This window comes from Cetorhinus maximus, chromosome 15 (assembly GCF_964194155.1).
Source record: "Cetorhinus maximus chromosome 15, sCetMax3.hap1.1, whole genome shotgun sequence".
In the NCBI taxonomy this organism is placed as follows: Eukaryota; Metazoa; Chordata; class Chondrichthyes; order Lamniformes; family Cetorhinidae; genus Cetorhinus; species Cetorhinus maximus.
Window position 1 is genome coordinate 26670217 of NC_135893.1, and position 23679 is coordinate 26693895.

The window sequence follows — 23679 nt, forward strand, 5'->3', positions numbered from 1 at the left end:
CCATCGCTGATTTTAAAGCTGCTTAAATAGAAACTTGGGAGCAGGTCACCCTCATGGCCTCTGGGTCCTGGATGATGCATGAAGCAAAGAGAGAATGCATGGCAAAAATGCATCCTTTACAACCAAGTTTTCAACTTTGCTGTAAAAATAGGACTGGAAATCACCATCCCAAGCTGATCCAAATGGGCAAAATAAAGAAAATGAGGCGGTATTTCATCTTATTACCCAGAGTGTAAAGGATTGGTTGGACGCAGGGCACAAATAGAGGTTTAAGAGTCTGATCTTATAGCCATTATGGAGTTGTGGTTACAAGGAGGTCAAAGCTGGGAACTAAATATTCAGGGGTATGTGACTTTTCGAAAGAACAGACAGGAAGGAAAGGGAGGTGGGGTAACTTTATTAGTATAAGATTGAATAAGTACGATAGCAAGAAATGATTTTGGATCAGAAGATGTAGAATCCATATGGGTGGAGGTAAGAAATAACAGGGGAAGAAGATGCTGGTGGGAGTAGCCTATGGGTCCCCTACCAGTAGCTATACCTTAAGACAGAGAATAAATCAGGAGGTAATGAGGGCATGTAAAAAAGGCAGTACATTAATGATGGGTGACTTTAATCTTCATGTAGATTGGGAAAATCAAATTGGCAGAGGTAGCCACAAGCAAGAATTCATAGGGCAGAATTTTCTGCCTGTTGGGTGGGCGGGGAGCCACTCCCTGCCGGAGAAGCGGCCCCACCGTCATCTTACATGGGTGGGCCAGTTAAGGCCCGCCCAGCGTGACGTCTGGCGGGAAGCACTATGCGCTTCCTGTGCGGGCAGGGGGGGGATTCCCCAAAAGTGAGAGTGCGCTCTTTCACGCATATGCACGAAAGAGTGCACATCTCCCTGAGGCTAAGTGCTGCCTCAGGGAGATCGCTGACACTTTTAAAAACATTAAAAATAGAAAAAAAAATCCTTAACATGTCCCCCTCATGTGACAATGTCACATGAGATGGGACAGGTTCATAAATTACACTAAAACTTTATTAAACTTTTAAATCCCTACATGAAACCTCATCTCGCTGGTGGATGAGGTTTCATGTTTTTTATATTCCCCGCCGGGGCTCCTGGCCTGCCCACCAACCTTAAGGTTGGACAGGCAGGTCCTTAATTTGTTTCAATGATCCTGTCAAAGGCCTCAATTGGCCATTGACAGGTTGGCGGGCGCGCAGCTGATTTTGCTGCAGGCCCGCCTTCCTGAAGACTTAAATGGGGTGGGATGATGTCGGGGGTTCCCTCCAACGTCATCCCACGACATTTTATGCATTGGAGAGTGGGTCCCGCCCCCAGCTCGCCGACAGCAAAATTCAGCCCATGGTGTGTATTCAGGACTGTTTCCTATAACAATATGTTGTGGATCCAACCATGGATCAGGCTATTTTGGATCTGGTAATGTATAATGAGGCAGGTTTAATAAATGATCTCAGAGTAAAAGATCCCCTAAGAAACAGTGACCATAACATGGTAGAATTTAGCATTCAGTATGAGAGTGAAAAACTTGGGTCGGAAACAACTGCGCTAAACTTAAATAAGGGTAATTACAAAGGAATGAGGGCAGAGTTAGCTAGAGTGGACAGGGAAAGGAGGTTGGCAGAAAAGACAGTTGATGAACAATGGCAGATGTTTAAGAAAATAGTTCAAGACTCACAACAAAGATATATCCCAGTGAGGAAGAAGGATTCTAGGAAGGGGATAAACCAACCATGGTTAACCAAGGAAGTTAAGGATAGTATCAAATTAAGAGAAAAAACATACAATGTGGCAAAGATTAGTGGTAAGCCAGAGGGTTGGGAAAGTTTTAAAAACCAACAAAAGATGACCAAAAAAAAATAAAGAGGGGGAAAATAAGCTTTGAGGGTAAACTAGCAAGTAATATAAAAAACAGACAGTATGAGCTTCTTTAAATATATATAAAGGAAGAGAGAGGCCAAAGTGAACATAGGCCCCTTAGAGAATGAGGCTGGGGAAATAATAATGAGGAACCAGGAAATGGCAGAAGAGTTGAATAAATACTTTGCATCAGTCTTCACGGCAGAAGACACCAATAGCATTCCAAAAATACTAAATAATCAAGGAGCAAAAGTGGGGGTAAGAAATAAATACAATAACTATCACTAGAGAAAAAGTGCTGGGGAAACTAAGGGGGCTAAAGGCCAATAAGTCCCCTGGACCTGATGGGTTGCATCCTAGGATATTAAAGGAAGTAGCTACACAGATAGTAGATGCACTGGTAGCAATCTTCCAAGAATCCTTAGATTCTGGAAAAATCCCAGAGGATTGGAGAACTACTGTTCAACTATACAAAAAGGGAGGGAGACAAAAAACAGGTAACTATGGGCCAGTTAACTTAACATCCATCATTGGGAAAATGTTGGAGTCTATCATAAAGGATGTAATAGCAGAGCATTTAGAAATGCATAATATAATCAAGCAGAGGCAGCATGGCTTCATGAAGAAGAAATCATGCCTGACAGATTTATTAGGATTCTTTGAGGAGATAATAAGCAAGATAGATAAAGGGGAACCAGTCGGTGTAATATATTTGGATTTCCAAAAGGCATTCGGTAAGGTGAAAAACACACTGGGCTGAATTTTGCCGTTGGTGAGCAGGGGGCGGGGCCTGCTTGCTGACGCGCAAAATGATGTGGGATGACGTCAGGGGGAACCCCCGATGTCATCCCGCCCCATTTAAGTCTTCAGGAAGGCGGGCCCACAGCAAAATCAGCTGTCCGCCCGCCGACCTGACAATGGCTAATTCAGGCCATTGACAGGATCATTAAAACAATTAAAGGACCTGCCTGTCCAGCCTTAAGGTTGGTGGGTAGGCCAGGAGCCCCAGCGGAGAATAGAAAAAACATGAAACCTCATCCACCGGCGGGATGAGATTTCATGCAGGGTTTTAAAAAGTTTAATAAAGTTTTAGTGAAATTTATTAACATGTCCCATCTCGTGTGTCATTATCACATGAGGGGGACATGTTAAGGATTTTTTTTTCTATTTTTAATGTTGTACAATTTTCAGTGATCTCCCTGAGGCAGCACTTAGCCTCAGGGAGATGTGCGCTCTTTCGTGTGCATGCGTGAAAGAGCGCACTCTCACATTTGGGGAATCTCCCCCCGTCCGCACAGGAAGCGCATAGCCCACGTAAAATGGCCTGCCCACGTAAAATGGTGGCGGGGCCCGCTTCTCCGGCAGGGATCGGCTCCCCACCTGCCGGAGATTGGGTCAGGCCCGCCGACCCGGTAGGCAGAAAATTCTGCCCATAAGGCTACTTAATAAGATAAGAGCCCATGGTGTGGCTAACTAATAGAAGACAGAGAGTTGGGATGAGGGGGGAATTTTCAGGATGGCAACCTGTGCCACAGGGATCAGTGCTGGGGCCACAATTATTTACAATATATATTAATGACATAAATGAGGGAAGTGAATGTACTATCGCCAAGTTTACAGATGACACAAAAATAGGTGGGAAGGCAAGTGGTGAGGAATACGCAAAGAGTCTGCAGTGGGATATATACAGGTTAAGTGAGTAGACAAAAACTTGGCAGATGGAATATAATGCGGGAAAATGTGAGGTTATGCACTTTGGCAGGAAGAATAGAAGAGCTGAATATTATTTAAATGGAGAAAAACTGTAGAAAGCTGCAGCGCAGAGGGATTTGGGGGTCCTCGTGCATGAATCACAAAAAGCTAGTATACAAGTTCAGCAGGTAATAGAGAAGGCAAATGGAATGTTGGCCTTTATTTCAAAGGGAATGGAGTATAAAAATAGGGAAGTCTTGCTAAAACTATACGAGGCACTGGTTAGACCAGACCTAGGATGCTGTGAACAGTTTTGGTCCCCTTATCTAAGGAAAGATAAACTGGCATTGGAGGCAGTCCAGAGGAGGGTCACTAAGTTGATCCCAGGTATGGAGGGATTTTCTTATGAGGAGGGGTTGAGTAGGTTGGGCCTGTACTCACTGGAGTTTAGAAGAATGAGAGGCGACCTTATTGAAACATGTAAGATTCTTAGAGGGCTTGACAGGGTAAATGCTGAGAGATTGTTTCCCCTTGTGAGAGAGTTTAGGACCAGAGGGCATAATCTCAGAGTAAGGGATCACCCATTTAAAACAGAGATGAGGGGGAATTTCTTCTCTAGAGGGTAGTGAACCTGTGGAATTCTTTACTGCAGAGGGCTGTAGAGACTGGGTCGTTAAGTATATTCAAGGCTGAGATAGATTTTTAATCAGTAAGAGAATCAAGGGTTATGGGGAAAAGGCAGGAAAGTGGAGTTGAGGATTATCAGATCAGCCATAATCTCATTGAATGGCAGAACAGACTCGATGGGCCGAATGGCCTGCTTCTGCTCCTACGCCTTATGGTCTTCTGTGGAAATTCTAGTGCAATGAGAGGAAGGACTGCCCTAATGTCAACTAAAAAGAGGAGGCACCTGCCCTAAAAGTTCACTGCCAATTTAAATTTGTTTTCAATATGAGGACAATGAGAGAGAAGGACAGGGATTTGCATGTTCTAGAATCTGTGGGGATACCGGCTACATTGAGCAGGTCTAAAAAAATATGAATTAGTTTAAAAGTTATCTATGAGATATTTGGTATAATAAGAATCATGGCAGAGCCACAGGGAAACAAATGAGAGAATACACAACCTGCTTCACCTCACTCCATGACTGTGTTTCTTGCTGTTACTTCCTCAAGAAAGGGATAACCTTGGACCTTATGAAAAAGCAGCAAGGAGAGGAGCCTATTATGACTTAATTGGCTTATTAAGTCAACAGTCTCACTTTGAATGTGACAGCAGGGCCAACCAGTTTGTTGTTTGTTTAATTGCCTATTCCCATGAGCTTTATGGCCTTCGTGTAGCCGTGCCCACCAACCACCCCCTCCTCTCACACACCTCCTCACCTAGGGTTAGGAGAAACAATGTGACGGCTGAAGTTTCCTTGTAGCCGTTTGACTTTGTAGCTGTCTACTGGAGTGAGACCGTTCAGCAGCACAAGCCGTAGGCAAACTCAAAACCCTCGGAAGAATAAATGGCTACTTTGATTATTCTTGAGCCATTTTACAATCCATTTTTCGACCGCTGCTTAAATCTGCAAGCTGTTCCACAAAGATGAGGTTAAGCATATTTTTGAGAGGCTCGTTAATAGTTGTTATCGGTGATCAAAGCAGCCAAAGCTAGAAGAGGAAAATTACTGTGAGATGGAGACATTAAAAAAAAGTTAAAAAACTGTTTTGAGATGAAAGTAATAAGTGAACCCTGTGGCAACAAAAGACCAGAATTAGTAATTATATTGAAGGAATTGATTTCGACACTCAACAGCCCAGCTGCTCTGTTCAACATGCACCAATACTCTCACATAGAAGACTTCCAGTGTTGTACAGACTTTTCCTATATCCTCCTTGATTTGAAGTTCATTTTTGCTTGTTATCTGACCACATAATTCAACATCCCTTTGGTTCTGCTCCTGTCCCGCACAGCATGTCCTGTCCCACTAATTGATCTGATGCTGCCAGGCAGTTTTCACCAGTTATTGGCACAGCAGATTTGGAGAATGCATGTTATCTATCACACCCGAGTGATAGTTTTGTTTTGGGTTTGACTCAGTGCAATGCACAGTGCATTCTTGATTAAATCTCTCCTTCTCCAATATTCTTTCCAAACTCATTTCCCTGCCAAGGTCCTTCATGTAGATTTCCCAATTTAAAAACTGGTCATATTGGCTTTAGTTTAAAACTCTCCTACTTGCACCCCATTCTGTACGAACTGCCACAACCTATCACTTTGTCCTTGCCAACAATTTAGTTTCCCATGGGCCATTGAATTGAAAGTCCTTATCCTCATTTAGAACCACGAGCCCCCACAACCCACCCCACACCCTTGCCCCCTGACCTGACAGTCACCTCCAATTCTACATCTCAGTTCACACTCTCTGCTCTTCTGACTCCTGCCTGCTGTTCCTCCCACTTGACCCCACGACCCCGCCATCACCTCAATTTCAACATTAGGTCCTGCATTCTGGAATTTCCTTCTTAAAGCCTAGGGCTCACTACATTTCTCTTCAAAGCTTCAAACCAAACCTCTTTGACCCAGACTCTGATCATTTTTCCCAACTCCTCTCTGTATTTTAAATTCATTCTTAGGATGTCGGCATCATTATTAAGGCCAGCATTTATTGCCATCCTGAGTTGCCCTTGAGAAGATGGTGGTAGTGGGTCGCCTTCTTGAACTGCTACAATCCAAGGGATGAGGTTCATCCCACCATACTGTCATGTAAGGACTCCCAGGATTGTCAAAGATGGAATGGCGATATGTTACTACATCAGGACGGCCTGTGATGTAGTGGGCCGCTTGGAGCTGGTTTCGTTTCCATGCACCTGCTGCCCTTATCCTTCTAGGTGATGGAAGTCAGGGTTTCAAGAGGCACAGTTGAAGAAGACTTGGTAACTTGCTGCAATGCATCCTCTAAATAGCATATACTCCAGCCAGGAGGTGCCAGTGGTGGGAGGAGTGGAGGGTTAAGGTAGTGGATAGGCTGCCAATCAAGTGGACATGATCATAACTTCAGTTCATCATCTGTTCCTTCCCTGTTGTGTTTCTACATAAAACAATGGGGAGAATTTTCCCCATGTCGGGCAGGGTGTGTGGGAGCGTGCGCAGGCAGTCGTGGACCCGATCGCTGCCGGCGATTGGGACCGCGCCGCCATTTTATGTAGGCAGACCAATTAAGGCCCACCCAGCGTGTTTGGCGACTCCCAGGGATGGCGGGAGTGGGCGGATGGAGGCAGATCGGCAATCGAATGGCGACCCGGCAGCCTGTTTAAAGGCCAAGCTGCAGCCGCTTCAAGGCTGCTGTACATGGCCAGAGGTCGGGGCCAAGGCACATCAAGGCTAGAGGAGGTGGCAGCACTGTGGGATGTGCTTGTCCCCGAGGACGGGAGGAGGAGGCCACCACACTTGACCAAGCGTGCGTAGGAGCAGGTAGCGGAGGTCGTGAGCTCCCACAACGTGGTGCGGCGCTCAAGGACCCAGTGCCACTAGCACTTCAACAACCTGCCGCGCACAGGAAGGGTGAGTAGCATGTTGGCATCGTTCACTTCACCCATCATGTGAGCTTCTCCCCCGCTGGCGCCCTGCCCATGTCTGAGTGGCCTGTGTGCAATGAGTCATTGACGGCATGTGTCCTTAGCTGGGCGGCCCAGCAGATATTCCCTCTGTGTTTGTCAGCCTGAAACGCTGGTGATGAGGCGGGTTCTGCTCCCGCAGCATGTGGTGGACTGAGACCCACACGACTGTGGTGGGGGCAACCTGGAGGATCTGCACCCAGGTGCAGTGCTCGAACTCCAGGACATGTGGAAGTCAAGGTGATGACATGGTGTGAGGGGATGTTCAAGGTGGCGTGGCACAGCTGGATCTGCTGCCCTCTGCGCTGCACGTCATTGTGCCTCCTTGCAACAGCAGGTACAACTGTGTGCTCCCAACTGTGATGAAAGCAGCAAGTGGCCAGGGGGTGGGGCGGGGGGAGAAGGACACACATGGCATATTTGTGTGAGTGCTGGCCAGCAGCGGGGGAAGGATGTACTGCACACCTGCAATGGGCAACTGGGCTTGGGAAGGGCCATCCGCCAGGAGACTGACGGTACAAGTATCACTTATCGATGCTATTTTTTCATTTCCAGGAGCAGAATTCTCATAACAACACTGAGTGGCTGAGGACTGGTGGTGGGCCAGGCCAGATTTTGCTGCTTAGCTGTTTTGAGCAGGAGACCCTTGACCTGGAGAGGCGCCACTCACCCAGGTCCATTGGAGCCGGAAATGCTGGGGTTCCACGTGTAGGTATGTATGGCCAACACTCCTGTCACCAGTAGTCTCGCAACATCCATGGCAGTGCTGATTGTTGAGTGAGTGACGTAACCAACATGGCTTGCCCATTGTGTGTGGAATGATGAGCGCATGATGATCTGGGAGACAGGCATGTACATTGACATTGCCTGCAGGCTAACTGATTGAATGTCCATACTCTTCCTTTCAGCATTAGCGGTGCAGGGCTAGGACCCGGAGCAGCAGGGGCCCTCTCTGACACCTGAGGGCCATGAGGTTGCACCATCAGAAGCGTCACGCCATCTCTGCCAGGCAGGCACCAGCGCAGATATCGGCACCTCGGTAGGCATCATATCTTCAGCTAGTGTCCCGGGGCACAGCAGTGGGGGCACTTCACAGTAGCTGGAGGAGCTGGCGGAGACAGAGAGTGCCCATGGCGCCAGCAGTCAGAGGACTGCAGGGGACCAGGCACATGCTCATTCTGTCACTGATAATAAGCCTCTGGAGTCGGCAGCAATGCAGCAAACTGATGTGATGCAGCCGGGTGTGTGGGACCATCTGGTGGAGATACATGAGGATGTGCTTGGCTTGGTGTCAGTGGTGGAGGAGTCTACGCGGACCGTAGCTGATGCATTGAGCCTCATGGCTGAGTGCCAAGCTTCCTCCATGGAGAGAGTAGCGACTCTCATGGAGAGGCAGCTCCAGGGACAGGATCAGGGGTTCCTGGGGTTGCGTTCGGACCTGCAATCCCTCACAGCGGCATTGATGTCAGGTGGTCAGTGCCCGTGTGAGTGGTGGTTTGGGCACCAGGTATCCCACCTCGGTGCCCATCCATCTACGATGAGCAGGGAGGGCCGAACGGACCTCACATTGGCGGAGCAGCTGCCTGTCGTCTCTTTGGGCTCCTCTCAGGGCGCTCCGAATGAGGGCAGCAGCTCCTCCGCCCCTCTGCCAGTGACCGTGTACCCAATGAGGCTGCAACGACTGGGGAGATGCCAGCTGCGGAGCTGGCAGCTCCCTCCCAGGTGGGGCCAGCACAGGCTAGATGGGCCAGAGGACATCTGCCAAGGCCATTGAGGCCAACAGGACAGCAGAGACAGCAGGCTGTCTCAGATGCCAGTCCCAGTGAGCGGGCACCACAAAGACGTAGCACCCGCAAACGTAAAATGAAGGCACGTTAGGCACACCTTGAGTTCATCACTGATGGTTTTTTGTTGGCCCCTTTATGAGTTCCTTCTGATTGTGTGTGAAGTGCAACACCATTTTATCTCTGTTGTGTCAAGAGACTTTTGTTACGGCATTAAATTTATGTCATCTAACATGGCTGGGGGTGCCTCCTTTCTTGGGCAGGTGCATAGATTCCTGAGATTTGATGAATGGTTTATGTGTCATTTACATTTATTGACTGGGCCCATCGTCAATGCTCCTATCCAGACAGACTTTGCACTAAGGTCTCCAGGATGGAGGCTACAGGCCAGGCTTGTGTTGGAGATCCATATGTGCTGTGCTAGCTAAAGGTTCCTTGGATTAGAGCGTCCCAGGTGTCCCTGCCTCCCTGGAGTATGACCGGGTCAGCGTGTGCCCCCTCATCATTTCCCTGTGCGTTCTCATCCTCGGACTCACTGCTGGACTTATTGTGTTCAGCTGCAGCCATTCCGTCTACATCTTCTTCGTCCACAGCGTCTCCCTTTTGCAGCACAAGATCATGAAGAGCGCAGCATGCGACCACTATCAGCGGCACTCGATCTTGGGGGTACTGCAATGCATCCCCCAGAACTGTCCAGGCACCTGAAGCGCATTTTGAGAAGACCGATGGCTTTCTCCACCACAGCCCTTGTGGAGGCGTGACTTTGAGTGTAGCGCTGCTCAGCTTCTGTTCTTGGATGGTAGAGAGGCATCATGAGCCACCTTTGCAGGAGATAGCCCTTGTCACCCAGCAGCCATCCATCCAGTCGGGCTGGAGCACTGAAAAGCCCTGGAACCTGGGAGTGTCTGAGGATGTAGGCATCGTGGGAGCTGACTGGGTACCTGGCACAAACTTGCAGAATCTGCATCCTGTGATCACACACTATCTGCACGTTCATGGAGTGGAATCCCTTCCTGTTGACGAAGGCATCGGGCTCACCTGCTGGCACCTTGATGGCCACATGTGTACAGTCTATAGCACCCTGGACGCGGGGGAAGCCAGCAATGGCCGCGAAGCCTCTGGCTCGCTGTGTCTGGCTGGCCTCATCCTGGCGGTAGAGGATGAGGGTCAACGCACGCCTGGACAGAGCGTCTGTAACCTGCTTGACACAAGTGTGGACAGCTGATTGGAAGACATCGCAAAGATCACCCACCGACCCCTGGAAGGAGTCAGAAGCATAGAGATTGAGGGCAGCTGTGACCTTTAGAGCCACTGGCATGGGGTGTCCACCCACACAGTTAGCTGAGATCTCTAGGCCAATCATCTGACAGACATAGTTGACTGTGTCCCTTGAGAGATGGAGCCTCCTTCGGCACTGCATCTCAGACATATTGAGGTAGCTGCTTCGCCTCTTGTATACCCCGGCAGCAGGATAGTGGCATCTTCTGCAGCCCCTTGCGCCTTGGACTACCTCTTGGCCCTGCACCCCTTGTGCCTGCGCCTGTCTTCCTAAAAGTGGCTCCCCTGGAGGCTGAATATCCACTCCTGGCCTCCTCCCCCATCTAGCTCTCCCTTCCACCTCAGATGAGGTGCCTCCACTGGAGAGATCACCTCCCAATCCCAGGCTCAGGGAGGTTTCCTGAAACCTACAGGCCCCAAAACAAATCCTCACTGAAAAGTGCTGACCTGAAGGTTATGAGTCCAGTCCAAGCAGCTGCTATGTGTTTGCAACTTTTCCACCTCACACAGGCAAGTTTCACTAACTTCTGAGCAGCAACTTTTAAATGTCTGGATTCGCGAACACACTGAGCCCTCTTCTCCCACCCATGGATGAGCTTCATGCAAATTTCTGATACCCGCCTGCCTGTTGCGCCCATGTGACGAGCCGAAGATCACACGGGCCCCTTAAAATCCAGGTCAATTGGAGCCTCAAGGGCCTTAAGTGGCCCGTTAACTAATGGCGGTCGCGCAACGGACATCGTCGTGCGCCCGCCCACCGAAATATCGCGATGGCGCGCAGTGACATCGGGATGCGCGCCCAACATCACCGCGCATCTTATTACGCGTCGACGTGTGGGTCCCGCCCCCTGCACCCTGACGGAAAAATTCTGCCCAACGTTACATAAGTGCCAGTTGTCGTTGTTACAAAACAAGAGCATTTCCACAGCATGGGTCTGTTGTCCTTAGGAGACATAAATATCTTGTGATAAGAGTCGACGTGCCTTAACATCCAAAAAAATATTTAAGTGGAGGCAGCGTGTGTCAATGAAAAACACCTGAGAGGGCGGAGGATGCGATAAATTGAACAGAAATAATAAATTGGAATAAAAAGCGCGAATGCTGGAAATGTTCAGCAGATCTGGCAGCATCCGTGGAGAGAGAAACAGAGTTAACTTTTCGAGTCGAATATGACTCATCGTCAGAATAATAAATTGGACTGTTCAAGACCATAAGAATTATCCAATCCCAGAACTGCCTTTGTTCTTTTCCTTATTAAAACCCAACAGGGAAAGGTCAAGATCAATATTAAGAGCATCACCAAGGCTGAAATATAAAAGAAAAGGTAAATCAAGAAGAGCTGTTTGGGTGGCACAAGGCAAGAGGAATGAACGGTCAAGAGAGTATGTAGTTTAACTTTGAGGTTAAAGGTAACTTTGAGGTCTTAGTTAAGAATGAGAGTAGAGATGTTGGTTAAACGCTAAGAACAAAGAAGAGTACAGTGCGCTTAGGAAAAGCAGAAGTGGAATTTATAGAAGCAATGACCGTCGTAATATTGACATGAAATAAATTATGCCCCTGTTGAGCCAAAGAGATGACTGCGAACATTAAAGATTTGATGGGAAAATACTTCCGACCAAGGAGAAGCCAGAACCTTTTGCATATTCTGCCATGACAGACAGGCAATTGCATAAAAATTCAGTATTCAGATATCAGACAAACACTTGCTCTACTAATTATGCATGAGGGAGTTTGTAAATCTAAACACAACACGAAAGCAGCTGCTGGATAACTCCATTACATTAAGGAAGCATCCCTGAAAATCATTAAGACTCTCACTGAAGACTGCAAATAGAGTTTTGAACAGCCATCATTGTGTAATAGCATTTGGTAATGGTGGATGTTATTCTAGTGAAAACTTCAAAGCCCCTGACAGTTAATCCAGGGAGACAAACTAATCTTCACCAGTAGTTTGAATTATTATCTCACTGCAGTTTGTCTTTTCACTGTCAATCCCGACACTATGTTGTAATCCTTCCTGATACCGTGTCAGTGCTCATTATGATGAAAGATGACAGGGCTTGCCGACAAAATGTATTTCACTCTGCATTTAAAAACAGTGTTAGTAAACAGTTTATTAAAATCTGATAATATGACCAGCTGGTTAGAGGTGCTCATTCGTGTCTGTGGCCTGCATTCCTTAGTGTTTTTTAAGCAGCTGTATATGGGGGTTGGGTTTCCATAGCTCTAAACTCTTAAGGACTTCAAACCCAATCATCGAATCTAAATAACAGACTCGAGCTGCCCTGAAGGCCCAGTCAGTAAATGTAGCACATGGTACATTGGCTGATATTAGTCAGAGGCAAGGCCATTAAAATAGATTGCGTTGGATAATAGTTTTGGTTGAATGTCAAAGCCTGGCATGGGACAGTAGGCCTGCTTAATTCCCTGAAGAGAACTTTGAGTGTGTTACTTCTGTGCCCTTTTATGTTGTAGCTGTGTGAAACGTTAACATTTAATTTTTAAAAATCGTAATGTAGTTCAGGCCTTAGATTATCGTAAGAACTAATTGCATATCTGGAAAATGCTGTGCGGGCATGAAGCCTGTTTTTTCTTGAGAGAAACACTGAGGTTGCATATATGAAAAGGGGTCTGCCTGTATGTTGAATGACTTTTAACATTGAATAGTTATCAGAAAGGGGGAAAATATGCTGGGTGAAAGGTCATTGATGTCTACTCATGCTGACGACAAGGGCACTGGCAGATCTGTTCAGACTACTGTAATAAAGTTCACGTGAATACTGAAAAAAAGAAATGCTTGCATTTACATAGCACCTTCACAACTGTAGACTGTTCAAAAACGCTTTGCAGCCAATGAAGTACTTTGGAAGTGTACTTACTGTTACGATGTAGAAAATGCAGCAGATAATTTGCACACAGCAAGCTCCTACAGACTGCAATGTGATAGTGACCAGGTAACTTTTTTGTGATGTTTGTTGAGGGATAAATATTGTCCAGGACACAAAGGATAACTCTGCTACTCTTCTTCGAAACCGTGCTGTGGGATCTTTTATATCCACCTGAATGGGAAGACAGAGCCACAGTTTAATATCGCAACACCTCTCACAGGCCAACATTGCTTCAGTACTGCAGTCAACCTAGACTTTTGTGTTCAAGTCTCTGGAGTGGGACTTGAATCTACAACCTTCTGACTCAGAGGTGAAAGTATTACCAACTGAGCCACGGTTGACTAACATTTTTTTTAAAAAATTGATTTGTGAGATGTGGGCATCACTGGCTAGGCCAGCGTTTATTGCCCATTTCTAATTGACCTTGCGAAGGTGGTGGTGAGCTGCCTTCTTGAACCACTGCAGTCCATGTGGTGCAGGTATACCCACAGTGCTGTTAGAGAGGGAGTTCCAGGATTTTGACCCAGTGATAATGAAGGAACAGCGATATGTTTCCAAGTCAGGATGGTGAGTGACTTGGAGGGGAACTTCCAGGTGGTGGTGTTCCCACACACCTGCGGTCCTCGTCCTTCTATATGGTAGCGGTCATGGGTTTGGAAGATGCTGTCAAAGGAGCCTTGGTGAGTTCCTGCAGTGCATCTTGTAGATGGTACACACTGTTGCTACTGTGTGTTGGTGGTGGAAGGAGTGAATGTTTGTGGATGGGCTGCCAATCAAGGGGGCTGCTTTGTCCTGGATGGTATCAAGCTTCTTGAGTGTTGTTGGAGCTGCAGTCATCCAGGCCAGTGGAGAGTATTCCATCACACTCTTGACTTGTGCCTTGTAGATGGTGGACAGGCTTTGGGGAGTCAGGAAGTGAGTTACTCATCGCATGATTCCTAGCTTCTGACCTGCTCTTGTAACCACAGTATTTATATGGCTAGCCCAGTTCAGTTTCTGGTCAATGGTAACCCCAGGATGTTGATAGTGGGGGATTCTGTAATGGTAATGCTATTGAATGTCAAGGGGCGATGGTTAGATTCTCCCTTGTTGGAGATGGTCATTGCATGGCACTTGTGTGGCATGAATGTTACTTGCCACTCATCAGTCCAAGCCTGAATGTTGTCCAGATCTTGCTGCATTTGGACCTGCTTCAGTATCTGAGGAGTCACGAATGGTGCTGAACATTGTGCAATCATCAGTGAACATCCCAACTTCTGACCTTATGATGGAGGGAAGGTCATTGATGAAGCAACTGAAGGTGGTTGGGCTGAGGACACTACCCTGAGGAACTCCTGCAGTGATGTTCTGGAACTGAGATGACTGACCGCCAACAACCACAACCATCTTCCTTTGTGCTAGGTATGACTCCAACCAGCGGAGAGTTTTCTCCCTGATTCCCATTGACTCCAGTTTTGCTGGGACTCGTTGCTGTCACACTCGGTCAAATGCTGCCTTGATGTCAAGGGCAGTCACTCTCACATGCAACTCTCAATGTAACTGATCTTGTGGAAAAACGGAACAGTAATCATGCTGCTGTGATGAGAAACAGGCAAAAAGGGAATCATTCAAGCCTAGGCGGTGAATCCTTCACAGGAGGAAGAAGGCACCTGTAGACCCTATTGTCAGGGTTGTTTCACATCTGGGCTGAAGTGCGGTGACCTTTTACTCCTATGATATGTAACTGCATTGCTGGTGAAATCTGTCACAAATAAAGATTAAGCTGATTTTAAAATGCATGTGCAGCTGTTTCTGCACCAGATTATATTTCATGACATGGTACATTATTTGGCTAACAATTGCTCCAGGTATGATATACTGAATGCATCCTCCACCCCTCTAACTTCGGTGATTCAATTTTCACTGACCTCAGGGTGCACAGGCTCTAGCCAGGAATCTTGCTCCTAACCTCCATTCAGTGGCAAGCGTTTGTGTAGAAAATACACTCACAGGTGGAGTCAGGATCATAAACGCTGTCAATACAATAATTCAGATCTCCACTCAACCTTGTGCGATCATCCTGTTCAGAGGATACTCTTATGGTAGGGGGTGGACCATTAGCTTATCAGCCTGTCAATGGAACAGCAAAGTATTGAGTGTGGTTGTAAATTATTGAAGCATTAATTAATGACAGCACTGAACAATGGGGCCCAAATTCTGTGAACACAAGAGACTAATTTTCTGGACCCATTACACAAAATATCACATTAGTGAGCGGAAGATATCATTTAAATTTGAACAAGCAATATTGCACTCATCAAAGTCTGGTAATATAAAAAAAATTACGAACTAATAGTGCCCATTTATTATTGTGACAGGGACATGTTTTCTTAAATAAGTACGATTTACCTGCTACTTCTCATTACATCCAAAATTAATATAACGTAACAGTTAATCGGGTGTAAAAGGAGACTCCCCAAGTACTTTTATTCACTGTCTGGCTGCTCATCTGCTGCTTAAAACCTTAACTCATGCCTTTGTCATCTTTAGATGTGACCATAGCATTGCCCTGCTGGCTAGCCTCCCAACTTTTGCCCTCCGTAAACCTGAGTTCATCCAAAACTGTGCTGCTCCCATCCACTTGAACAAGGTCCCATTCAGCCATCATCCCTGTGCTCGCTGACCTACATTGGTTCCTGATTGGGCAATGCCTCAGTTTTAAAACTCCCATGCTTGTTTCCAAGTCCCTGAATGACCTTTTGAGTCCGTATGACCCTTCTTCAGGTCATACGGACTCGAAACGTTAACTCTGTTTCTCATTCCACAGATGCTGCTGGACCTGCTGAGTTTTTCCAGCATTTTCTGTTTTGGTTTTGGATTTCCAGCATCCGCAGTACTTTGCTTTTACCTAAATGACCTTGCCTCTCCCTATTGCTGTAATCTCCTCCAGCCCCAGGACCCTCAGAGATCTCTGCGCTCCGCCAATTCTGGCCTCTTGAGCAATTCCCGATTTTCGTTGTGCCAGGGTTGGTGACCAGGCTTTCAGCTGGCTTGGCCCTGAGCTGAGGCATTCCCTCACGAAGCCTCTTTGCCTCTGTCCCTCTCTTTACTCCTTTAACGTGGTTGTTGCAGACATTTAAGGCTGGGATAGACAGATTTTTGGTCTGTCAGGGAATTAAGGGATATGGGGAGTGGGCGGGAAAATGGACTTGAAACCCAGGATCAGCCATGATCACATTGAATAAGGAGGAGGAGGCTCGATGAGTCACATGTTCTACTCCTGCTCCTATTTCTTATGTTCTTATGTTAAAACCCACCTCTTCAACCAAGTTTTTAGTCACCTGTTCTAATATGTGGCTTGGTGTCAAATTTTGTTTAATAACTCCTGCTGTGATTCACTCTAGAATCTTTCACCACTGTTGTTTTTCTCTTTTACTTCCAGGAGATCACATGGCTATTGGATCACCAATTTTGGCTGGATATACTCCTGGAAATAAAGGCATGTGGCACTCACACCTCCAACCGCCCCAGCTTAACGTTCCTGTCATTGGTGGCCGGACCAGCTCATCATCACAGTGTCCCAGTTTCTCCACCAATTGGAAAGCACACATGTTTCATCACCTGGTTGGATGATTCTTGACAGGAACAGCTCTCCCCCCACTCCCCACCCCACCACCCCCCAGCCCCGCCCCACCATCTCAAATATTTTTATAATCAATCAAAGGGTTCAAATAATATTTTACGATGTCTCTATGATTTTTCTCCAGAATTTCTTGCGGAATTGCCAAGGAGATTAATGCCCCATGGAGGGGTAGCCACCTCACACAGCTTGACAGGGTAGATTCTGAGAGGTTGTTTCCCCTTGTGGGAGAGTCTAGGACCAGAGGGCATAATCTCAGAGTAAAGGGGCGCCTATTTAAAACAGAGATAAGGAGGAATTTCTTCTCTCAGAGGGTAGTCAATCTGTGAAATTCTTTACCTCAGAGGGCTGTAGAGGCTGGGTCATTAAGTATATTCAAGGCTGGGATAGACAGATTTTTAATCAGTAAGGGAGTCAAGGGTTATGGGGAAAAGGCAGGAAAGTGGAGTTGAGGCTTATCAGATCAGCCGTGATGTCATTGAATGGCGGAGCAGACTCGATGGGCCGAATGGCCTACTTCTGCTTCTACATCTTATGGTCTACAGCTGCTGGGGTGGAAAGATCAGGGAGCTGGATTGATAGGTGGGCAGTTGTAAGGAAGTCATGATACTCCAGCCATGTGGCAGGCTTAATGATCTTGTCTAGGAGCTTCCAACCTCATATTCATGCTGTCACGAAAACCACCTATTCCCAGCTCAGAAACATCGTCCAACTTTGCCCCTGTCTCAGCTCATCTGCTGCTGAAATCGGCATTCATGCATTCATTACCTCGAGACTCAACTATTCCAATGCACTCCTGACTGGTCTCCCGCATTCTACAAGCTTGAGCTCACTAGAACCTCTGCTGCCTACATCTTAACACCCAGCAAATTCCATTCCCCTATCACCCCATGCTCGCTGACCTACACTGGTCCTAGGTTAAGCTACATCTCAACTTTAAAATTCTCATCCTTATTTTCAAATTCCTCCATGGGCTCGCCCCATCCCTGTCTCTACAACCTCTTCCAGCTCCACAACCCTGCAAGATACCCGTGCTCCTCTAATTCTGGCATATTATGGAATCCCACTTATTATCGCTCCACCATTGGCGGCCACACCTCCAGTTGCCTAAGGCCAAAGCTCTGGAATTGCCTCCCTACACCTCTCCGCCTCGCTACCTCACTTTCCTCCTTTAAGTCACTCTGTAAAACCTACTGTAGAGTAAAGGGTTAACATCAGGAGCACCTGACACTGATGTAACAACTGATGGAACAATGATGCAATGTCACATGACTAAGAGACTGAGACCTGGTGGGAAGCTGAAGTATATGTAGAATACTGAGAGGAATACAGATCTGTAAATAAGCTAGAATGGGTTTTACGAATAACGATCTATGGTAGCAATCTTAGGGTAATAGTTAAACCCTAAAGAACCCTCATCTAGACCCCCAAACCCAAGATGAAACACCTATTCATTTGACTAAGCTTTTGCTGATCTGACCTCATGTCTCCTTATGTGCTTGGAGCCATACTTTGCTTTACGATGCTCCTGGGAAACACCTTTGGACGTCCCATTATGTTAAAGACGCTATATCAGTATAAGTTATTGTTGTTCTTCCTCCCTTGCTCATATTCTGAATATTCTGCATCGCTCCTTCGAAACCTCAAATGCACAGTCCAGCCTGTCCCGCCTCCTCCCTGTATCCTCAGAGTGTTGGTATCAAGACTCATCATCCGCTCCCTCTCCTACTCTCCAGCCCCTGCTCCCTCTTACAATTAACGTTCTTAAAAACCCCAGCTTGATGTCGCCTAACATCTTGATTACCTCGCTTTCTTTTTGAACAGATTTTGCCCTTTCACCAACATTTTCCGATTCATAAACTGTTGTTAATTACTGAATATCAAATTCAGGAGAGCAGATGTATTTTTTTTTTTAATCAGCACATTGTTTGATCTCATATAATTCATGTGATAATTCCAGTGAGATATCACAAACAGAAGGTGCCTGATATAAGCAAGTGGTGTCATCAGCATATATTAACACACTGGCTGGCTTGAAAGCTTCGGGCGAATTGTTAATGAAGTGAGTGATTACACGAAAACTCCAAGTAGATCTGTGTGGGATACCAACCAGCAAAGGTTCTAATTGGATGTCAATCCATTCAATACTGCTGGCCTTTCAAATCTGTTCGAGTTGAGACAAAGGAAACAGAAATTGCTTTTCAGTGGGAATGGAAGCAAGTCATATTACTTACCGGCGAAAGCAGGAGACCAGCACATCAAATATCTTCAGCAAGTGCCAAACAATTTAACCTCCAGTAGAAGCACAGTGGATGTGTTTTGCATATTCTGGGATAACAGAAAATATCAAGAGCTTTTTGAATTGAAGCCAAATTAAAACTGCAGTGCCCTAGAATTGCATTGCTGCAGATGTATAGGTGGGAGGTAGAGAACCTCAGCCTTTTTTTTTGTAGATATATCCTTTTAGCACCATCTGTTGTGGAGCTAATTAAGTTTTTTGTAATGAGGGTAAATATTGCGATAGACCTGCTTTGTGCTTTGACACCATCGACCTTTGCCCTGTGCCCCCCTCCGGGCTTTGCATTTGTGACCGGTGAGAACCCCGGGGTGAGAAGTGGAGGTCACCCATGTGAGAGTGCGAAGGCTGAGACTCTGTTGGAAAAATGTGGCTCATCTTTTATTGAGGGTAGTGTCGGAATGGGTTTCTTTGGGTTAGCTTCCCTGGATCGAGACACCGAGAGAGGAATAATTTCAGTCTGGTTATGGATCAGCACAATTCTAAATAGGAAACAGACAATCTTTACACGAAGATAAATTGAGAGGTGGGGATCAACGTAAATACAGATACACGCACAGACACACACACAGGCAGACATGCGCACACACAAACACACGCAAACAGACACAAACACATATGCATGCTCACAGCCAACAGGATGCTTGTAACTATTGGAACTATAATATATTGACCTGGATTCAGTTGAATGACCAGGACGAGAGGATATCACCCAGTGTGCAACCAGCCTGTAAATTTGTGAAGAGCGTATTTGTAATTTGATCTTTTTTGTGGAAGTGTTTTAAAACCATAATCAAAGTCTTCCAGGTGATATTAATAGACAGAAATTTAATGCATTTCATTTGACATTTCTCTCCCCTCTCAACACAAGTGAATCCCTGTTAGCAACTTTGCTTTAGAATGCATGCTGTATGAAGACGTTAATTCTTCGCTTTTAGGCTCATATGTTAGGTTCATGGGTACAAAACAGCTTAGGTTCAGGGGTGGTTGCATGGGGTTGTAGATAGAGCAAAGGTTGCTCAGGGCTGGAGGAGGTCAGTGAACACTGGTAGGGTAGCCGGTGATCATAAAAGAGCAGGTCGGTGATCACAGGGTGTCAGAGATTGTGGGAGGAGCTGGTGATATCATAGGGGGTGGTCCATTGGTGGGGAGGGAAGCAACTTAGCATGGAGGGGCTAGGAAAAAACAATCCTGCTCCTTCAGGCCCATGCTGGAAAGGCACTTACCTCTTCCCCGGCAGCAGTCCTTGCCTCCCTTTAGTTGCCGGGTTTCCCAAAGCTTGAGAAACCTAGCTGACTAGGGATAAACCTGGAAGCAAGGCAAATGTCTGAGGTACAGAGCCTCATTAAAATATTTAAATGAGCAATTTGCTCCTTGAGAGGGAGTTAGTTGCCCACCGGCAACAACCCACACCCTTCATCCTGCCACCTTTAAAACCAGAAGTGGGTGGGTTTAAGATGAGTTGGGTTTGGGTAAGATGTTTAATTTTTTTTACATCTCACTTGATCCAAATCCATCCAATTTGGAGTTAAAATTTCCCTCCATGAATCTGCAGACAAGTGGAGCTGGAGGTCATCAAATCTGTGCCCAGTCCTGTCCTCATTTGACACAGGCCTATGGGTGGTTTCAGAAACAAAGGGCTGAATTGTCCCAGATTTGCACTAAGTGCAATAGCGGGCGGGAAAAATGATGTTTTACCTGCCCGCCGCAATGGCGGCTTCTCGCGCCATGTTGTCCCAATCCCGCCTCATTAATTATGCATTCCCGGGAAACATGCCATTTCGATTCGCCCACTATGCCATCACCTCGCCGCTTCATCAGGCCGGGCTCAACATTTAAAGTACAGCCGCGCGCACACCTCTCAGTGCTTCCAGCCCAGGACCGCTGCAAAGAGGACATGGCCCCAAAAGGCAAGAAGACTGCAGCCCGAGGTTTAGTGATGCATCCCTTGAGCTGCTTTTGGGCACCGTAGAGGGCCACTGTGATGTCCTCTACCTCCGCTCTGACCGCAGGAGGGCAGCTACATTACCACTCTACTACTCTGGCTTGGTAGGCGATGGCAGTGGTGACCAGTGCCAGTGCTGCACAGAAGATGTTGGCCATCCAATGCAGATAGAGGATGAATGATCTCATCTGTGCAGCCAGGGTAAGGCAATCATCTCAGCACTCTAAACTCACACACTCAGTCCATCACATATTCACAGGCATCTCACTCACTGCCAACTCAAGGGGCATCACCACCGATTCTCTCACACACACCCTCACATGTCCATCTGGCTTCACCTCCTCTGGAGACTGCCTCCTCAACCCTCATCATCTTGAGGCCACTTGCACAGATCAATATGTGCCTCATACACACCTTGGGTTACCCTCCTTCTGCAGTGCAGCTCTCACCCTGCAGCCTCTTCCCTTGCCTGAAGCCACTTCTCCACCTTCCGCAAACAAGCCCTAGCCCTGCAGCCATTGAAAATCCACCCACATATGGCTGATCTGATTGGTAGAGAGCTGTCCGTGAGCCCTCCGAAAAGTGATGTGGTGCTGTCTGTGAAGCCTGGCACTGATGACTGCGAGTGCTGCCCGAAGCAAGGTAGGCAAACAAACCTTGAAGTCCCGAGTGAAGTGCAGCTCGTCAAGTGCACGCCTTATATTCGCTGTTGCGAAACATGTTGGCGGGGTGGAGGATCAAGCAAGGGGGGGATGATTCTGGCGGGTTGGCCTTATAATGATGTGCAGCTGTATAACAATGAGGTACCCGATGTCCGCCATTGAAGGGCTGAGTGGACAATTGCAAACTGGTTTCACGACGTTGTGAAACCGATTTTTGGCCTCCTCGCCATATTGTCCGCTCACGCTGTAGATGTTCCTGTAGGCGTAGATGAATGTCAGCGGGCGTGGAACATTCCGCCCAAAGGCTGGGATCTTCCTGCCCTGCCCGCCGCAAGACTGGAAATTCCTCCCCAAAGTCAATGGGCCTCCGGCCGACCCGTCAAATTTTCCCTCCCACCTGCGACGATTTCTACCACAGGCAAGACCGGAAAATTCCTGCCTTAAAGGCAGGGTTGGAAAACCTGAGCTGACCCTTTGGCAAACTTTAGCCACCTTCAGCCACTATCTTGGCTCTGGCTAGCTGAATCTATACAGAGCGGGAATTGAAGCTGATACCCGCTGGCCTGCCTGGCCCAGAAACATAAACACATTATCGCGATTGGGAAGGTACACACGAATTTCCGACTGGTGCTTCCAGTGCACATGGCATCACACTGACAGTGCAACATCAGAAAATTACCCTTTAGAAATACAAGCCATTTGGCTCAGTGCACTGCTCAGTATGAACTCAGTGATACCGACCAGTGAGGCCAGATCTATTTTCTCTGCCGCCTCGGTTCACCTGAACCTTGGGCAACAGGAGAAGGGCTGCCATGAACCCCAGTGGGTTAAGGAGAGGTAAAAATCAGCCAGGATTCTCATGCTTCATCACTGTACAGTGCAACGTGCACAGGTTGACGGCTGACTGTGATGTTTTCTGTCGTTGAGTAGCTTGACAGTACTAACTAGGCAAGCTCACCCATCAGGAATGACCAATTGCTTTGAGGTATTGGAGGATCACTCTGGCCTGTGCAAACAAACCAGAGGCTTTCCTGGAAAAGCGGGAAGGCAATGAAATAACGGGCTGCATTTTACCAGTCGTGTCGAAACCCCAATGTTGGAACCATATGGAGGTCCTGAGCCCACCTGTAGACTCAGACCGTTGGAGCAACCTTTACCTAAGACGGCCTCCTAATTGGCCACCTTCATGCCCACTAACCCTTTAAGGATGGCAGGCGGACCAGGAAAGCAGGAGGTCCATTAGGAGGGCTCATTGCAGTGTCTGGTTGACAGTTCTACCAGGAGAGATGAGTGTTGCTGGAGAAGAGGGCGGAGGGCTGACCCTTCCATAAGATTGCCTGTGGCCATTCCTGGACCTACATGTAAACATTCCAACTCCCTGATGCTGACAATTAATTTAGTCACCCGTGGCACACTGACCTCCCAGCGAGAGACCACCTCCACAGTGTTCCCGGGCTCCCAGAACAGCGGGACATCTGTGCCATACTGGGAAAGGCTGGGGGAAATTGGCCCTCGATTGGAGCCGTCCTTGGCTTCATGGCCTGCCCACCTCTGTACAGCAGGCTGCCAATTCCCATGGCAGCCATCCCCTGGGATAGTTGCTCGGAAGTGGGACAATGTCAGGGAGCTATACTGAATGGGTTTCTCATTGCTTTCTGGGCACCTCACCCCACTCTGCCCCCACCTCCAAACCCATTTCCATGGGGCCAGAAAAATTCAGCCCAACTTAAAGCACAGAACTCCCAAGTGTTGCGAGCTGCAACAAATCGACTGCTTCAACTGCTAAATTCATAATCTTGCTATATGCTGCAGGCATTCATCCAGAGTTAGTTGTAAATGGTAAGCAGCGCTGGGCCCCAACTAACAGCCGGGCAGTCATCTCCATTTAGTTTTTATACTTCTCAGGCCTGAGCCTGTCCCACTGGAAGGCGAAGGGAGCGATTAGCTGTATGTAGCACCACATTCATTTTACAACAAAGCCGCTTTTGCAGTTTCTCATTGAACAGTGATTGACAATTCACTTTAAGATTCCAGTTCAGAAGA